The sequence below is a fragment of the Corylus avellana genome, chromosome 2, assembly GCF_965113065.1.
Source record: "Corylus avellana chromosome 2, dhCorAvel1.hap1.2, whole genome shotgun sequence".
Lineage (NCBI taxonomy): Eukaryota > Viridiplantae > Streptophyta > Magnoliopsida > Fagales > Betulaceae > Corylus > Corylus avellana.
This window is the reverse complement of record NC_142491.1, coordinates 22,658,867-22,680,582: the sequence shown is the minus strand read 5'-3', so window position 1 is coordinate 22,680,582 and position 21,716 is coordinate 22,658,867. Positions and strand designations below refer to the sequence as shown.

General features: G+C 34.1%; 2 pseudogenes; both read right to left on the bottom strand.

Annotated features, from left to right (window-relative positions):
* Positions 1-6,468: 6,468 nt before the first annotated feature.
* On the bottom strand, positions 6,469-7,927 carry LOC132188201 (putative carboxylesterase 2 pseudogene; annotated as a pseudogene).
* An 11,113-nt stretch (positions 7,928-19,040) lies between these two features.
* On the bottom strand, positions 19,041-20,031 carry LOC132167808 (2-hydroxyisoflavanone dehydratase pseudogene; annotated as a pseudogene).
* Between the last annotated feature and the right edge of the window lie 1,685 nt (positions 20,032-21,716).

Here is a 21,716-nt window from a genome sequence, read left to right as displayed (position 1 = left end):
ACCAACGTCTATATAAAAATCCTTATTCAATTACCAATCGACTTCTAGTGGTAAACAGTTAATATCGGTTTGGTCACATTCGGTAAGTGGTTAATAGGCGGTATATAGTTAATCTGCTCACCCTTATGAAAAACTGTCGATCCATTAGCAAGGGCACTCACTAGTTGATGCCACATAGGAAATCAAAGATGATTTGTTTATACATTTTCCTTGGGACAAGGCCAAACTTAAGGGGACAAGAGTGTTACAAGACCCAAAACATGTTTCGAAACACAGGCCCATTAGGAGTGAAAATGCGGGTATATAATAACCGCCCACATTCGCTATCCACATTTATTCACTATCCGCATATGCGGATGTGGATAATAAAAACTAATATCTGCAAATGCGGACGCGGATAGCGTTTTTAGGGTATGCATATGCAAATATTATCTGCAGCGTTTTTAGGATATGCAGATGCAGATATTATCTGCATATGCATTCCTTTATATATATATATAATATTTTTTAATTTATGTTTCTTATATTTGTTGGATTTGTAATGTTGTTGGATTTCATTTTTAGAAAACTTTTTTAATTTGTTCGGATTAATTGTTTTATATGTTCTCCCTTTATTATTATTATTATTATTATTATTTAAATGTTTTTTCTTGTTACCAACTTTAGATTTACTAGAAACTAAATATTAAATAATGTATATGATGAAAATTTATTGGAAAAATGATTAGAAAGTTTGGTATGAATAATAGTGTTCAACTATAAATAATGTCTTAATCAAAAAAATAATAAAAAAAAATAATTGTTTTTTGGTAAATAATAGAATCAATAATTATTGAATTACAATTTCAAAGTTTAAAATGTTCATTACCTCAAATGCGGATAACCGATAATATCCGCATTAACCGAATGCGAATACTAATCGCATGATGCGGATGCAAATGCGGATATCAAAAACCATTATCCATGCGAATATTACTATTATCTGCATCCGCATTTTCATTCTTAGGCAGGCTAAGCTAGGCTAGGCTAGGCTGGGCTCATATATAGCATAGGTCGGTGATCATGATCCTATACGTATATATGTGGTTAATTGCAAATAAATTTGAATGCATGGTTTTAATATGACCAACCCCCACCACTTTAGTCCTTTTCCTTACCATTCTTGTCCTCCTATAATTGGTCCGAGGACTTGCGCTTTAGTGTCCTTTCGGACAAATGAAAGCATACGGCCAATGGCGAAGCCATGACTTTAGTTTAGCGGGGTCAAAAAAAATTTTAATAAAAAAAAAAAAATTAAACAAAAAAATTAATAAAAAATATAACTAATGAAAGAAATAAACAATTTAATAAAATTTAATTATTATTTTCAAGCATATAAATATAACATACAATTTAGTTCTTGTTTAAAGCTTAATCAATGTAAAAGATTGATTTCAAATTTACATACTTGAAAAAAAAAAAGTAGGAAAAAAATTAATTTGAATTGTTTAAGGGTTGAACGTTGAATTTAGAAGAATTTGCAAATTGTTAATGACTTCGATCTCATTCTCTAATTTGTCAAATAGGCAAATTGCAGTTTAGCACTCAGTGTTACTGGTTAATGGTTATTTTTAATTTTATAGTTTTGAAATAAAGAGTAGCAGTGTTTTAAATATATAACTATGTTACTAATGGCATGTTCGGTTTTTGAAAAACAACCACCCAAAAATGGTATAAAAATGAACTGATAAATGTATTTTCAAAAATTGTTAAATTATTATTATCGAAAACAGCATCGTTTCAAACATAGACCATCAATATGATAAGTTTAGATAAAAGAAAACCACTGAAAATGGATATTTGTAAGTTGTAACTACTTTTTTTATGTTCTGAAAACAATTAATAAAAATATTATTTGCAATTTGAAAGTTTCACACCTTGTATCAAACAAAGCGCCTAAAGCTAAGCTAATAGGTGTCACATTTTTTAACAAAACGCTCCTTTTAAGCAGTGTAATACGTGCCGTTTTACTAATATTCAGAAATATAACTTTAAGTCTTTTAAGTCACGTTTTACTAATAGTCATGTTTATGAATATTAGTAAAACGGCGCGTACACTACTTAAACGGAGTGTTTTGTTAAAGAAACAGAAAACTTCATCTTCAACCTTTGTTCTTCATCTTCCTCAACATTTATCTGTACTTTAACCTAATTTTTAAATCACATGAACAAAAAGAAAATCACGCCAACTACGAGTCTTAAATCTTGGTTCTCTTAGAAAATATTTGTTCCCTTATAAATAAATGAGGGTGGGCAACTAGGCATTCTAAACAATTCTACCAGGAAGTAAGGAGATTTTTGGGAGGTGCATGATGACCCCTCTCAACCTTCCTCCCTTCGCCCTTGCATATGGCCCTGTTTGGCAATGTCCTCGCCAAATACAAAAAGTTGCATTTTGAGTTAAAAATTAGTAGTTAAAATATTTAAAAAAAAATTGTATTTTAAATAGTTAAAATGACAATTTTTGCAGAAAATGCTCTAAGTGTGTTGAAAAATGAGTAATGTTAGAAGGAAAATTGGAATCATCATTAAGTCATTTCAAATGTTTTTTTTTTTAAAAAAAATTATTATTGAATTTGAGATAAACATTATTGAATTTTGATTTATTGGTAATTTTAAAAGTCATATCACATTTGAAAAGACTTAATAAGAACTTTAATCCTCTTTATAACATTACTCCTACAAAATTGTCTCAAATTTAAGTAATTCTAAATTTGTAAGAATTTTAGTGCTAATTAAGGTGAAGTGGCCCTTCAACTCAATTGAGGTTTTGGCTCTCAGGTAGTGGTGCTTCAACCTTCCCATATGGAGAAGTTAATCATGTGGTTAGAAATTAAAGAAACTTATCAAAACGAGATATTGTTTCTTGGTTAGAGCTAGTTTGGTAGATAGTGAAGCTTTGGGTATATGAGAAGCTAGAGTTTAGGTATTTCTTTTCTATTTTATTTTTTGGTGGTCAAAATTCATGGGTCTTGGCCAATGAATTTAGTTATGATAGCCTATAATATTGGCTCTATTTGTATCGTGTATTTAAATTAAATTTAAGTACATGGATTTCTCTTTAGTCGAATAAAGAGTTTCATATACGCTGTCATCGTATGCAAATGATTAGAAGATAAAGGATAGAAGATAATAAAATATAAGAAATGTTTGATTTTTATTATTATTTTTTACATCCTTTGCTCATCTCTGTATAAGTGATGGGCAAATCTATCCACGTGGGTGCATAGATTCAATAATAGATTTGTAAAAATAATGTACAAGAGATGAGCATAACACTTCTCATAAAATATACTATATAAAAAAATGAGTAATGATAGATATCATTTTTATTTTTTATTTTTTAAGAAATTCATAATATTCCATTAACAATCAATAAATGAATAAAATAAATTTCTCTATCAAAATAACATCACAGATGCCGGCAGGAGTTTCCTCCAACCAACTTCAACCAATGACATATTTGGTTGCTACCTGCACCATTACTACTATGACTCACATATCTAATTTTCAATGTGATGAAATAGTGAAGGACCACGCAAATATCATCTATCATCTGACAAAACCTGCACCAGTTACGGGTCGAGGCTTTCACGGCTTCAACTACAAGTTTTGCATCACCTTCCAGCATAATGTGGGTTAAACCCAAGTCTTTACGGCCTAGTTTGGTAAAAGGGTTGGAGTTGGACTAGATACTATTCATCACAATTTTTCAAAAAAATTAACATCAAAACATTCTAACTTTTTCACTTTTTATATCAAATCATTCACTTTTTATTATTATTCAAATAAAAAAATCACTACAAAACAAATTTTTTTTTCACTTTTCCATATCATTTTCTTATTTTTTTTTTATATCAAACATTCTTATTTTTTTTTCACATCAATCTACATCAATTACAGTGTCTAAGCCAACACGTTTACCAAGCACCACCTACATAATTGCACCTCCAGGAATGCGGCCAGTGCCTCTGCAGCAGTTGGGTATGAAAGAACCATTTTTGTCTTGCTTCTAGCCACTATCACCTTGCCTTCATGGTCCCGCACCACAGCTCCCATCCCATCCATCCGTTATGCCGATTGGAGGTGATAGATACCATCTTTTCATCCTCTCAAAGTTATAATTTATCGTTATTGAATTTTAACCCAATGGTAAATTTAAAAGCCATATCAATTTTGCGAGCAAAAAAAAAAAAGCAAAAAAAAAAAAAAAGTCCATAGCATTACTCAAAAAGAAGGTGGAGAGAACTAATAGAATATTGGATTATAGATAATAATTTTATCTTCAAAATTAATGTAACTTTTAAATTACTATTAAATTAAAATTTAATAACAATTTTAAAATTCGTACCACCATTAAATATAAAAGGAAAATAAAATTCTCACGTATAGCATTATTGGTTATTTAAAGTTGGCTTCCTTTGATAAATAGGATAATGGAAGATATTTAATTAACACATGAAAAACACTTGCACATAAAAGTTAAAACAGGAATTCATTAATAATTGTACCTACGAGATCGGTCGCTTAACATGTCTCTTTCACTCTCTTTCTTCACATCTACAACTCAAGCTTCCATTGCTGTAATTCGCTGTGAGCACTGCCACTCACAGTGACAACTACAACTACCGACTGTGTAACACGAAATGCATAAAAGAAAAACGTGACCAAGAGAGAAAGCGATGTAAATTTGTATGTATGTATGGTTTAAATTTTTTTTTTTTACAATTTATTAACACGTGTCCGTGTGTGGTTGAATCATGAATGTTAGTCAATAGCTTTTAGATGGTCCAATTACCTTTTTAGCCAATATAAAGGTGGTTCAACCACTGCTTGAATGATTTTTTATACTTAAATTTATATTTATAATTACAATTTTTTTTTTTTTTAAAAAAAAAAAATTCTTATTAAATGCTTCTTATTGAATATGATGTAGCAATACCACCATAGAAATTTAGCAATACCATTAGAAATTTAACAAAACTAGACGAAGATATATATATATTTGATAACTATCATAATCTTAAGAAAAAAATTGAGTACTTCTGAATATTATCAAAGGATTTGATAAAAAAGGCATCCTTCAAGGGCATTTTGCCCTAAGAGCAACAGACAATAGTGGCTCATAGACCTTAAAAGGACAGAAGTCCATTAGGAAGAAAAAGCGAAGATATGGCCACTTGATTGAGGATGCAAAGATTTTACTTCACAACTTCAAATCTTGGAGTGTGAGGCATGTCAAGAAGAGGCAAATATGAGGGCTTATAACTAGCTAAATTTTATTCATAATATTATATGTGTCGAGCTATGGTTTTTTAATTGGGTTAAATACCTAATACTCCTTAGAGTTTTATTTTTTATTTTTTTATTTTTCTTTTAGGGTTTGATTTTTATCATAAGAAATATCTGTGACTTTGATAAAGACCAAATTCGTCATTCTGTCCATTGTTAATTGACTTAACGGAAGTTCATGTTATTGACACGTAGACTAATTAAAATTCGACACTTCTGATGATGTGGCCACCTAATTAAATATTTTATTTAAAAAAAAAATTAAAAAAAAAATATTTTTTCAAAAAAAGAAAAAAAAAAAATTGGGCCTGATGGGGTGCCAAGGGGGTGGCCGAAACCATCCTCAATGGGTACTGGGGGTGGCTCGGCCACCCCCATGGAGCCAAAGTGGGTGGCAAAAACCACTCCTAGTGGGTTTTAGGATGGTTTTGGCCACGTTATCACAGATGATGTGGCCACTTATGCCAAGTGTCAAATTTTAACTAGTCCACGTGTCAGTGACGTTGACTTTCGTTAAGTCAACTAACGGTCAATTGACGAAAGGACTAATTTGGTCTTTATCAAAATCACAAGTACCTCCTATGGTAAAAAATCAAACCATAAATAAAATTAAAAAAAAAAAATGAAATCTTAGAGAGATACTAGGTATTTAATCCTTTTTAACTTTTGTGAATGAAATCCTGTGATTTTCACTCCATTAAAAAAAAAGAAAAAGAAAACAGAGACAGGACATTTGAAAAAAAAAAGGAGAAAGAAGAAGAGACAGGACATTTGACAGCGCGACGATTGGGAACCACACTCTGCGTCAAATAATACGACAGAAACATTTTTCTTTTTTGTAGCACGAAAGAAAAATTTCAACAAAGGCCTTCTACTTCTAGTCATTAATTTGATAGGTTGGACACCCAACAAAAACTAAATACTAATTACTTGCGCAACTGTATAAACAATATCGACAAAATTGCATCATAATGAGCATTTTCAATTGACCACAGATAAAAAAAAATGCAGGTAAAGAAAATAGTGAACCATAGAAGTCACTTTCAGCACAGGATTTGGTTTGCGTTACGTCTAAAGTCTTCCAATATATGCGTTATGATTAGAAAAAACAAAAATGGGCCCAAAAAACTCACCCAATCAGGCTACAATACAAAGCACTTTCATTGATGAAATCTAACAACGACTTACATAGACTTCTTCTCCTTTTTCCCAATTATTTTTGCCTTTTTTTTTTTTGATTGAATCAAAGCTCAATCATACTGACTGAAATACAAGCAAATGTTTCCGTCTTTCAGGGCTCTCCTTGATTGATGAAAGAAACAATCCGCTTTTGCAAGGCCACAGAATTTTCGTTAACAGGGTTGACCAAATGGAATACATGATCCTCCCCCGGAGCCACCACGACCTCCGCAGCCCCTCCCCACCCACTCTTCTCCAACAACTCCCGGTAATAAAAGCCCCTGTCCTTCAACAAATCCTTCTCGGCAACACAAACCAGCACGCTCCCGCACCCGAGGCTCCCCAGCTTCGGATCCGTAGCTGGGTTTATGTAAGGGTCGTCACTCCCGCTCGTCGCCGGGCACGTAAACCGCCACAAATTATCGACCTTAGCCCTCTTCTCCGGCTCCGCCGATTCGGCCCCAATCGGGTCTTTACCCCAGAAATACGGATGCACGAGAGCAATCCCTTGTAACTTAACACCGGCCAACCCTTCCGCGCCCACCCTCAGCGCCATCTGGTGCGCAATGTTCGCCCCGGCGCTGTCGCCGGCGAAAAACACTCTTTCTAAATCTGCGTGGCTTTTCAACCACTCATCGGCATGGGAGGCAACCCATTTAAGCGCAGCCCATGAATCTTCATAAGCAATCGGAAGAGGGTGCTCTGGGGCTCTCCTGTAGTCGACAGAGACCACAACAACGTTGGCTTCGCCGACAAGGGCGTTAAGGTAATTGTGGTACTGTGGGGAGAAGGCGGTTTCGATGCAAAAGCCTCCGCCATGGAAGTAAACAAGGAGAGGAAGCTTCTTTTGGGTGGCTTTCGGAATGTATAGCCTGACGGATACCCCTGTTTCCGGCGAGATAACTACATCTTTCGATTCCACGCCGGTTTGGGGATCAAAAGACGGGGGTGCGATCTCGGTGCCTGCAATTCGCTCTACTCGACCATCTTTGTAGATTTTAAGAAAGGGAGAGTGGTCGTGGGCTACTTCAGTACTGTTGCTTGAATCCATAGCAAGAGAAGCAACAGAGGAAGAAGAAGAAGAAGAAGCTAGAATTTGGAGACTGGAATTTCTCTGGTTCTTGGGAGAGAAAATGCCGGGTTTATATAGAGCAGACGCACGCGCGCTTGTGTGGAGAAGGGCCGGTCCTCGCGGCATAAAAAATTTGCCGAAGGGGACAGAGAAAGAGAGAGGCGGGGAGAGAGAAAGAGAGAGGGATGGATTCATTTTCCACCCTTCACAATTTCCTACTGATAAGTGGTAAGACTTTGCTTGGTCGTCTGATAAAGATAGAAAACTATATAAAGGCTAAAGCCTTCATTTTCCACCTTTCAAATTTCACAAATGACAAATGTTTACAACGTTGGATTTTTCGCAACTAAACTAGAAAGTGATTATGTGATTTGCTTGGATTCTAATTTATGTTTTGTTGAGGATTATGAATTATAATGTTGTGGATCTTACGTTGAAAATTAAATAGACCTGCTTGTTTGGCAAATAATCAGATAATTCAAAATTTGTTTGGCATGTGAGTTTTATATGAACTTTAAAATTGTTAGTAATTTAGACAGATAATTGTGGTGGACTCCGACTCAACAAAACCATAATTAGAGAGAGGATAAAATTTGGATTTGTTTTCATCCATTACTTTGAAATTCACGGTTTGACAACAAACTCAACCTTTTTTTTTCACTTTCTCCCCACCCCACCCACTCCCTCCCCCCACCCCCCAAAAAAAAGTCAACATCTTTTCAAAACTATTACTAAACAACCTTCTTCACTCTTCTCTCACACACCCACCCTCTCCCCCCCAAAAGAAAAGGTCAACATCTTTTCAAAACTATTAAGTTTATGTAGGTAATTCATTATGTATTATTGACAGTTTGTGAAACAGTTGTTTGAATTAAAGAAGATATGTAATATCCTCATTTATTACTGGCGAACTAACATATAATCAAGTTTTAATTCAATTTTGGAAAAAAAAAATGCAAAATCATTTGTGGTTGCAACGATTTACAAAATTCATGTGGTGTAAAAATGTTATAAGAGCTTTACGTCGTATGCACAAATAACAGATAAGTTTTTGCACTTTATTTCTATGTAAATTTTTGATAAAAACAGTCAAATTCAGCTTCAACACCAATCATATTATGACATAGTGTCACTCATAAGACCTATTTGTTAATTGACAATTTTTTTAAAAAAATTTGGTGCAGAAACCTATTTGTTATTTTTGCATATGCTTAAAAAAAAAAAAAAAAAACTTATTACAAATAGGTTATAGGGGTAAGCTTGTGAACCAATTTTGTATATTAGGTTGTTTTTTTTTTTTTTTTTTTTTAGTAGTAATAAAAAATGAATGGTGGGTTATAAAAGGTAAGAATATTTTGATATTAATTTTTTTTTTTTTTTTTTTTTAAAGAAAGTTGTGTAAACAGTAAAAAATGGCAAAAAAAACTTTGCCAAACGGACCCTTAAATTTTCTGAGAAATGTGCTGACTTACATCCAAAAAAACAACCGCGACAACAAGACACTTAAACAAGCACAGCTGTAGCCTATATTAGGAGACTAGACCACCCTCTTTTCAGTAGGATCACCCTTTTTTCCGACCATAAATATCTTGAGTTTTTTTTTTTTTTTGTTATTATTTTTATTTTTATAGATTTATTTTATTTTTGTTCTGGGCAAGTTGAAAATCGATTTGCGCAAGTCAGTCAAATTGTTGCAACTTGCAACGGTCATTACCTAACAAAAACAGCGTGCGCTGTATCTATGGAATGGTAGTTGAGTCTGTTTGGGAATTACATTAAAAAGTGTTTTTCATTTTATATTTTAAAATATTGTTTTATTAAAATATGGGGTCACATCTAAAAAAAAAAAAAAAATTATTTGTGAGTTTATATCGTTTGTATAATTACTTTGAAAAGTGTTTTTAAAAATATTTTCTCCAAATGTAAATAAAAATAAAAATTTGGTATGTCGTAGCTAACCTCCATGAAAGATGCTCATGTGGTGGCCGCCCCTCAGTTCCAACGGCTACCACTATAGTTGTAACGCCCTCAGCCCATTGGATCAGGATCTAGGAAATTTTAGTTTTTGGAATTTTAAATTCAAGCTGTCTATTTTTTATTCAAGAGTTATTGTTCTATCACGTGTTCCACTACTAATAAAATAATAAATATTTGGGGAAAGTCCACATAACCCCCTCAAACTACCACTCAATTGACAATGTCCCCCCAAAACTTTCAATTGTGACAATGTCCCCCCCAAACTACCAAAAATTGTCAATGTTTCCCCCAATGACGAAATTACCCTTAGTAAATTTTTTTTTTTAAAAAAAAACTAAAACTAACAAAAAAAAAAAAAATCCAAACGTTGGCCAATTTTTATTTTTTTTTAAATCAATTTTATAAGAAAAAAATTAAATAAATTTCGATTTTTTTTTTATATAAAAATTGAAAATTTTCGTTTTTTTTATTTTTTATTTTTGTTTTATAATTTTATTTAAATAAAAATTTACGTTTAAAAAAATAAAATTTTCGTTTAATAAAATGAAATTTTTTGTTTTTTAAAACTAAATAAAAAAATATATTTATTTTTTAAAAATAAAAATTTCCGTTTAAAAAAAAAATAATAAAAATTTTTGTTTAAAATTTTTTTTTTTTTTAAATATTATTTTTAAATTAAATTTTTTTGTTTTTTTTTTAAATCATTTTTTTTAATTTATAGAGGTATTTTTGTCTTATTGAGAAATTTATAGGGGCATTTTTGTCTTATTGCTAGTCTTAGGGGGGACATTGACAATGTTTTGGTAGTTTGGAGAAAACATTGTCACAATTGAAAGTTTGGGGGGTACATTGTCAATTTTTTTTTTTTTTTTTTTTTTTTTTTTTTGAAGTGGAACTCAGAAATTTCATTCAATAATCAAAAACTTTTTCATCCGATACAATCTCACGAATGCATGAGGGGGTGGAACCCCACCATTGATGTTCCTCGATCAACTGCAATGCCGCCTTTGCCAACTTATCCGCTGCTGTATTTGCTTCTCTCCTGACATGAACCACTTGCCAGGACTTGCAGCTTCCCATCATCAACTTCGTGTCTTCCAACCATGGTCCCACCGTTGCCCAGCACATATCATCACCTTGCAGTCCCGTTACCACCCCAAGGGAGTCTCCTTCAAGTATAACATTCTCCACGCCTAGACTGCGAATGAAGTGTGCTGCTGTCCACGCTGCGATAGCTTCTGCTGTCATGGGATCGACAATATGTGGCCTAGTGGAGCATTTGGCAGCAAACACCTCCCCACCATGATTTCTTATTACGATTCCCACACCCATTCGTTTCCCTTCAAAATCAATCGCTGCATCCCAGTTACACTTCACATATTCTAAAGGTGGTGATCTCCAACGGACCAGTGGTCGTTGACAGCCTCGCTTATCCTCCTCTATTCTGCCGGTGTCTGCAGATTTTGCTGCCTCAATTTGGTCAGAAGCCATTTGCAACAGATAATCAGGGGGGGAGAATTTTCCTTCAAAAACCCATTTATTCCTCCGTAACCATATCTGCCGGGCAGTACATGCAAAAAGGTCTACTTCACCTTCATCCAGCCGTCTCAATAATCCAACCACAATATCCAGGAAATTACTCTCAGCCGTGATACTTTTTTGAAGCTTTTTCAAACTCCCATGCCAGACATCCTGTGCTGCTGGGCATGTCCACAGAGCATGGCTTACAGTCTCTGCTTCCAGTCGACAGATAGGGCATAGCGGATCCTTCAGAATTTTTCGTTTGTACAGGTTCTCATTTGTTGGCAAAATGTTCTTACATGCTTGCCACATAAACATCTTCACCACCCTTGGGCCTCCTAGACGCCATAATCTTCTCCACACAGCCCGGTTTGGACCCCTTTCCGAACACTCTCCCACCTGCCTAGACTTGGCCTCCACCGCAACATGGTAAGCACTTCTTACAGTGTATTTCCCATGTTTTGTTGGACCCCAAATCATTTTATCTGCCTGGGTGTTTGGACATATAGGTATGCCACAGATCGTGCTAGCCTCATCAGGATTGAAAATGGCTTCCACCAAAGGAACATTCCACCATCTAGTAGTATTATCAATGAGTGCCTCCACCCTTGCGTTTCCTTCTAATAGCCGGATGGGGGTTTGTACCGCATGAGTGGAGTGGAGGGGTAACCAACGATCCCCCCAAATGGAAATGGATTTTCCATCGCCAACCCGCCACACTAAACCTTCCCGAAGGAGAACTTTTGCGTTCCAAATGCTTCGCCACGCATAAGATGGCCTCTTTCCCACCGGGGACTCCAAAAAAGAACTGTGTGGAAAATACTTTTCTTTAAAAATCCTCGCCACTAATGAATCCGGATGGTTTAGTATTCTCCAACCTTGTTTAGCTAACAGGGCCAAGTTAAAACTTTCCAAATCGCGATAACCCAAACCCCCCGCTTCCTTTGCCAATCCCAGCTTCTCCCAACTTATCCATGCTATTTTATTTCCATTGTCCTTGTGCCCCCACCAGAATTGTCAATTGAGTGGTAGTTTGATGAGGGTATGTGGACTTTATCCTAAAAGAATAAATTCCATATCTTAATTCGAAGTAAAAATGAAGAAAATATGTGAAGATCTGAAACTATTTCATATATATATATATATATATATATATAGCCTTCCGTTCATAAATCATATTAAATTATATATATAATTTAATATGATTTATGAACGGAAGGCGCTGATCAGCACTATATATACTCTTTTTCTTAGATTTTTAAGTTACTAAACCAAAAAAAAAAAAATTACTCAACCATAACAGCTTTAGCTAACTCAACAATTTGCCTCTACAATAGACTAATACCATTATTAATACACGTCTTTTTTTTTATTAGGAGGAGAACTCTGTTCGGCCAATTAATTAATTGTGACATTGTACTAATCACATATCTAATAAGTTGTGAGTTTTTCAAAAAAACCAATGAATAGTTGAGAGTATGCGTAACATTTTTCTTTTATTTCGGCTTTAAAAAAAAAAAAAAAGAAAAAAAGAAAAAAAAGGAGATCTTTTAGTACTAAGATCCAATTGTCTTACTTTGCAGCAAGACAGGCCTTGAATGATTCAGGTACAGGCGTCCGCTCCTAATTGCTAAGCCTAAAGTTGCTCCTCCTTTTGGGTTGGAAAATGAGATGGCACTAACAATGAGAGCAATTCAATCAGCAAGAATTGCTCAATAATGCATGTTTTTATCAAATGACTCAAGTAAAGTTACCCTCTAGACATTAGTGGGTCTCGCTTTTGAACCTCTCTTTTTTTTTATTTTAGTGTCGTTTTTCTCATTTTCTACTTTCTCAGTCGATGTTGTGAAAAGAAAAGAAAAATGTGATTAGTCCCACATCGGTCAAGTAGCCGAATGGGTTCCTAAGCACTATGAATCTTCTTCTAGGAATCATTTATTTGGTAGAGGGACATTAGTGGATCCCGCTTCTAAGCATCTCTCTTATTCATCTCTGGCAATGCATGTAAGCTTTCCCTTTCTAACTTTCCTTTGTGTATAAAAAAATAATAATAATAATTTACCTTCCATATCTAATTAGGGTGCATTTAGAATTGCGATTTCGTAAGAATAATTTGCGTTTTTTAAAAAAATATCGCAAAACGTAAACGTTTGGCATTGCGATTTAAAAAGCACTTAATATAAAATAGGAAAAAAAAATTGCGATTTCTAAAAGCAGACTAAGGGGTGTTTATTTAAAAAAGCATGAATTTAAATCAAAATCACAATTTTGCATAACAAATATTTGATAAAAATAAAAAAATAAATATTTTTGAACATGTTTTACCAAACGCTTTTGCGATTTTAAAAAGTAGCAATTTCACAAACGCAATTTTTAAAAATGCACCTATTGAAACCGCAATCTCAAACGGACCCTTAGTCGTTGACCTACATGACAAAGGTCCCCAATAATACAATGTCAAAAAATTAAGAACAACTGATTTTCAAGTTAACTAAAAATACAGTATCCACTTCTTCACATTCTGCTTCTCTAATTAGTCTCTCCATTTAGAAACTTTTAACTGGCTTTAGTTTTCTAACTGCTTCTCAAGATGTTAAGAGTACCACATCGACAATATATCATGCCATATGACTTGTTACCAAGTCATCCACGGATCAGACTTGAAGCACGTACTCTCTCCGGCCATGTCTTTCATGAAGCATATATACTCTTTAAATTTCATTCCTACATGAACTCAAAATGTCTCAAGTTCTCTATTTCAGACTTTCAGTTACTATCGCTTAGCAGGACGAGGATGGACTTCATTTATAGATATCTGATGTTGGAAGAGATATTGTTCGGAGATTAGTCTCAGCTGATCTTGCTATATAACACCAAAATGGCATCGTTTTGATATATTATTTATATATAAGCCTTTAGCATAATCTCGTATTATAATAATAAAAATTGTAAATAAAAGACAAAAGGAAGCATAATCTCATCATGCATGAGGCGGGACATGACCGGTCCATTCGAGCTCATGTATCATTATTGATTTTTTTTTATTATTATTAGTGAATCTTTAATTTAACAAAAGTCTTCCTTCTAACATTATTCAGTTGCAAATTGGTTTAATTTTTGAGTTGGTTTTTTTTATTGAACTCATTTTAAAGATTTCACCTTATTAAAATTTAACCCCACAAAGGTTATTTTAGTGGGAGGAATTATAATTAATATATATTTGTGTGTTATAGGTAGATTCTTATCTGTCGTATAGAGTTCTTTAGTCAAGCCAGTGTTTAGGGTCAACTACGCAATTTCTATATAAGCAGAGACTCAAAGAGGGGATTCTTTGCATTAAGACAATTAGACAAACTTCCACAACCAATGTGGACCGATCAATTAATGTTTTTATTTTCCATGGTCTATGTTTGTATGGATTTAGTCTTAGTCAGTGAAGGGATCGAGTATTAGGCACGTCGAAAGTCCTCACTCGTTTTGTCATGTCACACCATTAATAGACTTTGATATTGAGTCTTTGCATTTAGGTAAACTTTGGCAGACCAATTAATAAAGCAAATGTTCATCTTCTTCATTTCACATTGCCTGGTCTATTTTCTTGGATTTCTTGGATTTTTTCTTAGTCGGTCAAGAAAGTGGATATGTGGAAGTTCCCACTCCATGCTTTCATTATCACAAAGTCACAACCTAATATTACAAGTATCTACATTTTGACCTTTTAATCCACAACATCACATAAAATTACAAGCATACATTCGATCTCTTTTTCTACAATGCATGTAAAATTGATTTATTACATGTACTTGGTACAATTTCAGAAAAATGAGTGACATTTTAGTAGGGAATTTGGGAGTTATTTTGATTTACTTAGATATATTTCATTCTATATATAATTTATGACCAATTTGTGTCTTAAAGGATCTGGATGGAAAACTCTACCGTGCATAATGGCTTAATTGAATTATTAGCTGTTTCTTAATTTTCCCAACCAATTAGCATTGACTCTTTAGAGAGTCATAAAGAAGAGTAGAAAGAACTGCATCCACAACCTTTTCTCTTATCTCTTTCTCTTAAATACACATTTTTCTTAAAACGCACACGGCATATATTGACTTATTATTCAGATTTAATACAATTGAAGCAAAATATCTTTATTCATAAGTTTAAATTTTAAACTCCGAAAAAAAAATGTTTAAATTTAAGAAGTCGCAATTTTAATTAAACTCACAACATTAAAATCCCAGCCCTCGGCCTTAGACAAATTATGTGTCATCATAGTCATAGGGCCCTTATGTTACATGTGGAACTTACGTGTAATTTGGGTATAGACGACTCCAATCCTTGAGACTGTGCATTGATGAGATGAACTTTCAATCCGAAAGTGGACGGCAATTACATCTTCTTTATTTTCCAAAAGTTGATTTTTCTTTTAGAATTATTATTTTTGGTCAGTCAAGAAATTGGATATATATGTGCATAAAAAGTCCTCACTGCTTTCATTATCACAACCTCAAATAAAATATTATCAATTATTGACTCAACATGTACAATTTTATCTTCAAAGCTGAAACTCAATCATTTACTCATCACATATATCTAAATACTTATTGAGCTTTTTATCCTCCTAAAATTAATATAGCTTTTAAAATTATCATTACATTTTTGATAAATCATACTTGAATTTTTATCCAATGGTGATTTTAAAAGCCAAATCAACTTTAAAAAGATAAAAAGATGGTTCATAGCATTACTCACTAGGGATCCGTTTACTTTGCAGAATAGACCCCTGAAATAAAATGGCTATTCCTATGGAATAGTCATTTTTTTGTTTGGTATGGGTATAGTTATTCTAATGGGAATGATTAATCTCATACACACAGAAATAGCTATTCTTCTAAAAAATTAGAGGAATAGATATTCCTTATGGAATATAATAGATTTTTCAAAAAAATCCCTTATTATTTTTTATTTTATTTTAAACAAAAAAAAAATATGGAAATTAGAGGTCGGCCACCCCCATGGAAGAGGCGGGGGTGGTGCGACCACCCTCGTGGCCGCTTGGTTTTTTTAAGGTTTTTTAATTTTTAATTTTCTAATATGAATTGAAAAAATAAAATAAAATAATGTGGGGGGGTTTTTAGTATTTTTGATTCAATTTCAGTTAGACCATGTGTATTATTACCAAACTAAAGAATTTGAATAATTATTCAATTCCAACATCTTCTATTCTCAGTAATACTTATTCGTTTTAGGGGAAAGTCCACTTAACCCCCTCAAACTACCACTCAATTGACAATGTCCCCCCCAAACTTTCAATTGTGACAATGTCCCCCCCAAACTACCAAAAATTGTCAATGTTCCCCCCAATGACAAAATTACCCTTAGTAAAATTAAAAAAAAAAAAGAAAGAAAAAAAAAAAACTAAAACTTCTAGAAAAAACCTAAAACTAACAAAAAAGAAAAGAAAAAAAAAAATCCAAACGATGGCCAATTTTTTTTTTTTTTTTTTTTTTTTTTAAAAAAAATCAATTTTATAAGAAAAAAATTAAAAAAATTTCGATTTTTTTTTTTTTTTTTTTATTTTTTTTTTTTTTTATAAAAATTGAAAATTTTCGTTTTTTTTTTTTTATTTTTGTTTTATAATTTTATTTAAATAAAAATTTACGTTTAAAAAAATAAAATTTTCGTTTAATAAAATGAAATTTTTTGTTTTTTAAAACTAAATAAAAAAATTAGTTTTTTTTTTTAAGAATAAAAATTTCCGTTTAAAAAAAAAAATTTGTTTAAAAAAAATTGTTTTTTTTTTAAATATTATCTTTCAATTAAAATTTTTTGTTTTTTAAAAAATCAATTTTTTTTTTGACTTTATAGGGGTATTTTTGTCTTAATGAGAAATCTATAGGGGCATTTTTGTCCTATGGCTAGTCTTGGGGAGGACATTGACAATGTTTTGGTACTTTGGGGGGGACATTGCCACAATTGAAAGTTTAGGGGGGACATTGTCAATTGAGTGGTAGTTTGAGGGGGGTATGTGGACTTTACCCTAAATATTTATTATTTTATTAGTAGTGGAACACGTGATAGAACAATAACCCTTGGATGAAAAATGAACGGCCTGAATATGAAATTTTATAAACTAAAATTTTCCTAAGAATTTCAATAGATCCAAATCCCGGCCCATTAGTGCTAAAAGTTCATTTACTTCATCTTTCTTAGTTGCAAATCAACAATCTAAATGAATGCAAATAAATGTAGTGTAAAAGATGACATTTATTTCAAGTCAAATAAATGTAGAATTAATGCAAATGTATGGTCAAGTTCCACATAAATAAGATTATGCTTTAAAAGTATTCATTGTGCATTTGGCATTTATTTAATAAAAACTTCTCAGGTTGGATGAACTCCTAATGACTCAACATGCCGATCACCTAATTGATCAAGTTGATCGTGACCGAAAACAAAACAAAAAAGGAGCAAAGCGAAAAGGCTAAGTAAATTAAATTCTCAACCAAAAAATTAGTTGGATTAAATTTATTTCCTTTAAAACATTTATCATTTGAAGTCACTTGCAAGAAATCATTTCTTTACTTTTTATAAAAATATAAGTATTTATACCCTTGTACTTAAAATGTCCCTTTGCACATTCTGCTTTATAAACCAACCGATTAATTTTCGGTGCATACAGCTTCCATGTTAACGCCAATGCTCTGATGTCTATTTTCTCTCATCACTTGGCCAAAATAGACATCCTTGCACACGCCCTTATCTTATAATTTTTATTTTTTTGGGTAAAATTAATTTAACCCCCTCAAACTACTATCACAATGACAATCTACCCTCCAAACTATCAATTGCGACAATTTACCTCCAAAACTACCAAAACAATGACAATGTACCCCCAGTTTTTAAAAAATGGCGACATTACCCTTACTAAAATAAAAATAAAAATAAAAATACTAAATTTTAATTTTTATTCAAATTTTTAAGGGTATTTCTGTCTTATTGAAAATTCGATAGAGGTAATTTCGTCATTTTGCTAACATTGGGGGTACATTGTTTTGGTAGTTTGGGGAGTAAATTGTCACAATTGATAGTTTGAGAAGTAAATTGTCATTGAAGTGGTAATTTGAGGGGGTTAACTAGACTTTACCCTATTTTTTTTCATCTCTTCTCCTTTAACTCTTAGGACCATGTGTATGAGGGCTTTATCTTAATAATTGTCTCATCTCAAATTTCCCTTAATTGAAAAATTTCCTTAAATGAAATATTCCTTGGATTCGTAAATCTCTAAAAAAAATTGTTTCAATGTAGAACCTTTAGCCAATTCTAATATCCACTGAGATTTGTCTTTGTGAAATCTTTATCTCAATAACAAAATGGTTTCATCTAAAACTTTCATTTCAAAAGTTTTGAAAGAGAAACTATTTTGTCTCATATCTAGAGCACTTTAAATAGCCTCATTAGATTTTTTAAAGTTGCATCACTTGTATGCATATAGAAATGCATTTCAACATGATAATATATATTTTTTAAAGTACGAATAGTTCCTGCATCTTGGAATCGAGTTTAGTCTCCAAACGTACCAGACATTGCTCAAAAGGCGACGAGGAAGGTAAAGACATGATTGCCTTTGATACCAAGTTTTTACGAGCCTTAAAAATACATCCTGCATGATTTCCCTATGATTATCATAAAGAACAAGGATAAAACATGTTTTTAGAGGACTGGCAAGACCTCACAATAGCCCACTGCCAAACCAAACTTTATTCTCAGACTTTCCTTAAATAGAGTTTACAAACTGCCTTAGACTAGGATTTGGACTCATACTCTGCTTTGGACTCCAAAAGATGTGAGACATCTTGTAGATTGGGTGCCCCTTATTACTACATACGACTCCAACACCAATACTGACTAAAACTCAAGTACATACGACTCCAACACAAATATAAATATATATGACAAATTGATAGCCTTCTCACAATCTTTGTAACATATGGTTGATAAAGGCAGCAAATTTGTTGACTAAATCAATAGCCTTCTCACAATCTGGCTTCCTCAGGTGGAAAACATGGTCCTCTCCTTCATGCTCCACAACCTCAACATTTCCGACCCACCCACTCTTCTTTAATTCTTCGTAGTACCACCGACCCACGTCTCTTAAATGGTCATTTTGTGCAAAAAATATTAGTACCCTCTCGCACCCTAGCTTGCTCAGATCCTCTGCAGACGGTTTCAGCCTAGGATCCTCCAATCCACCATTCGTTGGACACATGTACAACCACATGTGATCATCCTCCGTACCACCGAAAAACGGGTGCACCAGAATCAACCCAACAACTTTCACGCCTGGTAACCCGAGTGTCCCAACCCGAACTGCCAAGGTATGAGAAATGTTCCCTCCTCCGCTGTCCCCACCAATGAAGACCCGGTCAAAATCAGCGTACTCATTCAACCATGGGTCCGGGCCGTTTCTGTTGGCATGAGATGCGACCCATTGAAGCCCCGCCCATGAGTCTTCGTAGCAAGCGGGTAGGGGCCGCTCCGGAAAAAGCCCGTACTCAACCGAGACGGCGATGGCGTTGGATTTAGCAGCTAATAAGCTGACCAGCTTGTGGAACACTGGAGAGAAGGCGGACTGAAAGCAGAAGCCACCACCATGGACGTAGAACAGCAGCGGGAGCTTCCGGGTCGGGTCATGGATCTTGGGTAGGAAAATGCGGGCGGATATAGCAGGTTCCGATGAAATCACCACGTCTTTGGATCTCACTCCGGTGATTTGGTCATCGGACGGAGGGATTTTGTGGGTGGAATGGAATTTTTCGATACGACCGTCTTTGTATACACGGAAGAAGCGGAAGTGATGGAGTAGTTGGTCGTTGAAAGAGTCCATGGGAGATGAATTATAATGGTTATAGTGAAATAGCGATGAAGGATAAGGCCTGGTTAACGTAAACAGAGAGGGAGACAAAGAACTGGCATTTGAGGTAGACGAGGAAGAAAGGGATCCGGTTCCCTGTTATTCTGTGTCCAAGTTGAGCGGAGGAAGAGTAGTTGCCCGCCGGGGGACTACCGAACAGGCACATAGCTTCCATGTTAGTTTGACTTTTTTTAATTTTTTAAAGAAATCTTCTATCACGATTCACGAGTTCACGAGCGGGGCGGGACATGCACATAGCTTCCATGTTAGTTTGACTTTTTTTAATTTTTTAAAGAAATCTTCTATCACGATTCACGAGTTCACGAGCGGGGCGGGACATGCACATAGCTTCCATGTTAGTTTCACTTTTTTAATTTAAGTTTATTTATTTATTTATTTTTTAAAGAAATCTTCTATCACGAATGTACAAGGGTGACTAATATTAGCTAATAATTTGCTAATATTTAATTAAAATTGGAGTAAAAGTACTAAAGAAACTTAGGATCTTTGGCATTGATACCATATTAAATTACATGTTATCCTAAAAGCGTAAGTTAAAAGCTTAAGCTAATAAGAAGAGCTTTGTGCCAACATGTAAGAAAATAGTAATAATAACCGCTAACCATATAATCGTCAAATTAATAACCGCAATGGGATAACAACTATATATATTCCATTGCTGATCCGACATCTATCAGTATGTCCAACCTCTGCAGGATGTTGAAGCAAAAAGTCTGAGAATAGAGGCACTTCTCAAGCATTGTAGGTGTTGAAATAATGATTATGGGGGAATATAAGCGGAAGCAATATAGATAATAAACACAAAGAACTTACGGGTGGTTCGGTGTTAGACACCTACGTCCACCACTCGGAATACTCCTAAGGGCTACATTGTGCTCATTAACTTGATTTGTCTACAATACAAAGGTCCCTATTTATAGGGTAATGTCTAAATACAAGTTTGGTAATCAAATCTCATTGATTTGATTACAATCCCAATATATGATTATAATCAACCCATAAATAGAGAATATTTCAATATCAGCATAATTATGGAATATATGGAAAATATAATATATTTTCCATATATTCTAACATCCCCCCTCAAACTCAAGGTGGAATATTCTGGAACCTTGAGTTTGAAATCCGAAACAATGATGACAGCGGTGGTGGAGGCAAGAAACGGGCCGTAGATGATGACGACTACCGGAAGAGAGAGAGGCTAGCGGGCGGCTAGCGACTGCGGCAGATGGCTGGTGAATGCAGATTCAAAAGGCCTGACAACGGGCCAAACTCCAAAATAGGCCGACAACAGGCCAGGGCTGACAATGAGCCAAACTTCAAAAGGGCCCGACAACGGGCTAGGGCTGACAACGGGCCAAGGCTGACAACGAGCCAAAAATAAAAAAGGGCCGACAACGGGCCAGGGCTGACAATGAGCCAAAATTAAAAAAAGGGCCGACTACTGGCCAGGGCTGACTATGAGCCAAAAATAAAAAGGGCCGACTACGGGCCAGGGCCGACTTGGGCCAAAAATAAAAAGAAAATGAGCCCACTTGGGCGGTTATCAGATCGGCGCACCGAACCTGACCGGCGTGTGGCACACGTGATGTGGTCCACTTGGACAGCTTCTTCTTTCTTTTTTCTTTTTTTTTTTTTCTTTTTTTTTTTTTTTTTTTTTTTCACTTGGATGACACCTTCTCTTTTCTCCCTTTTCTT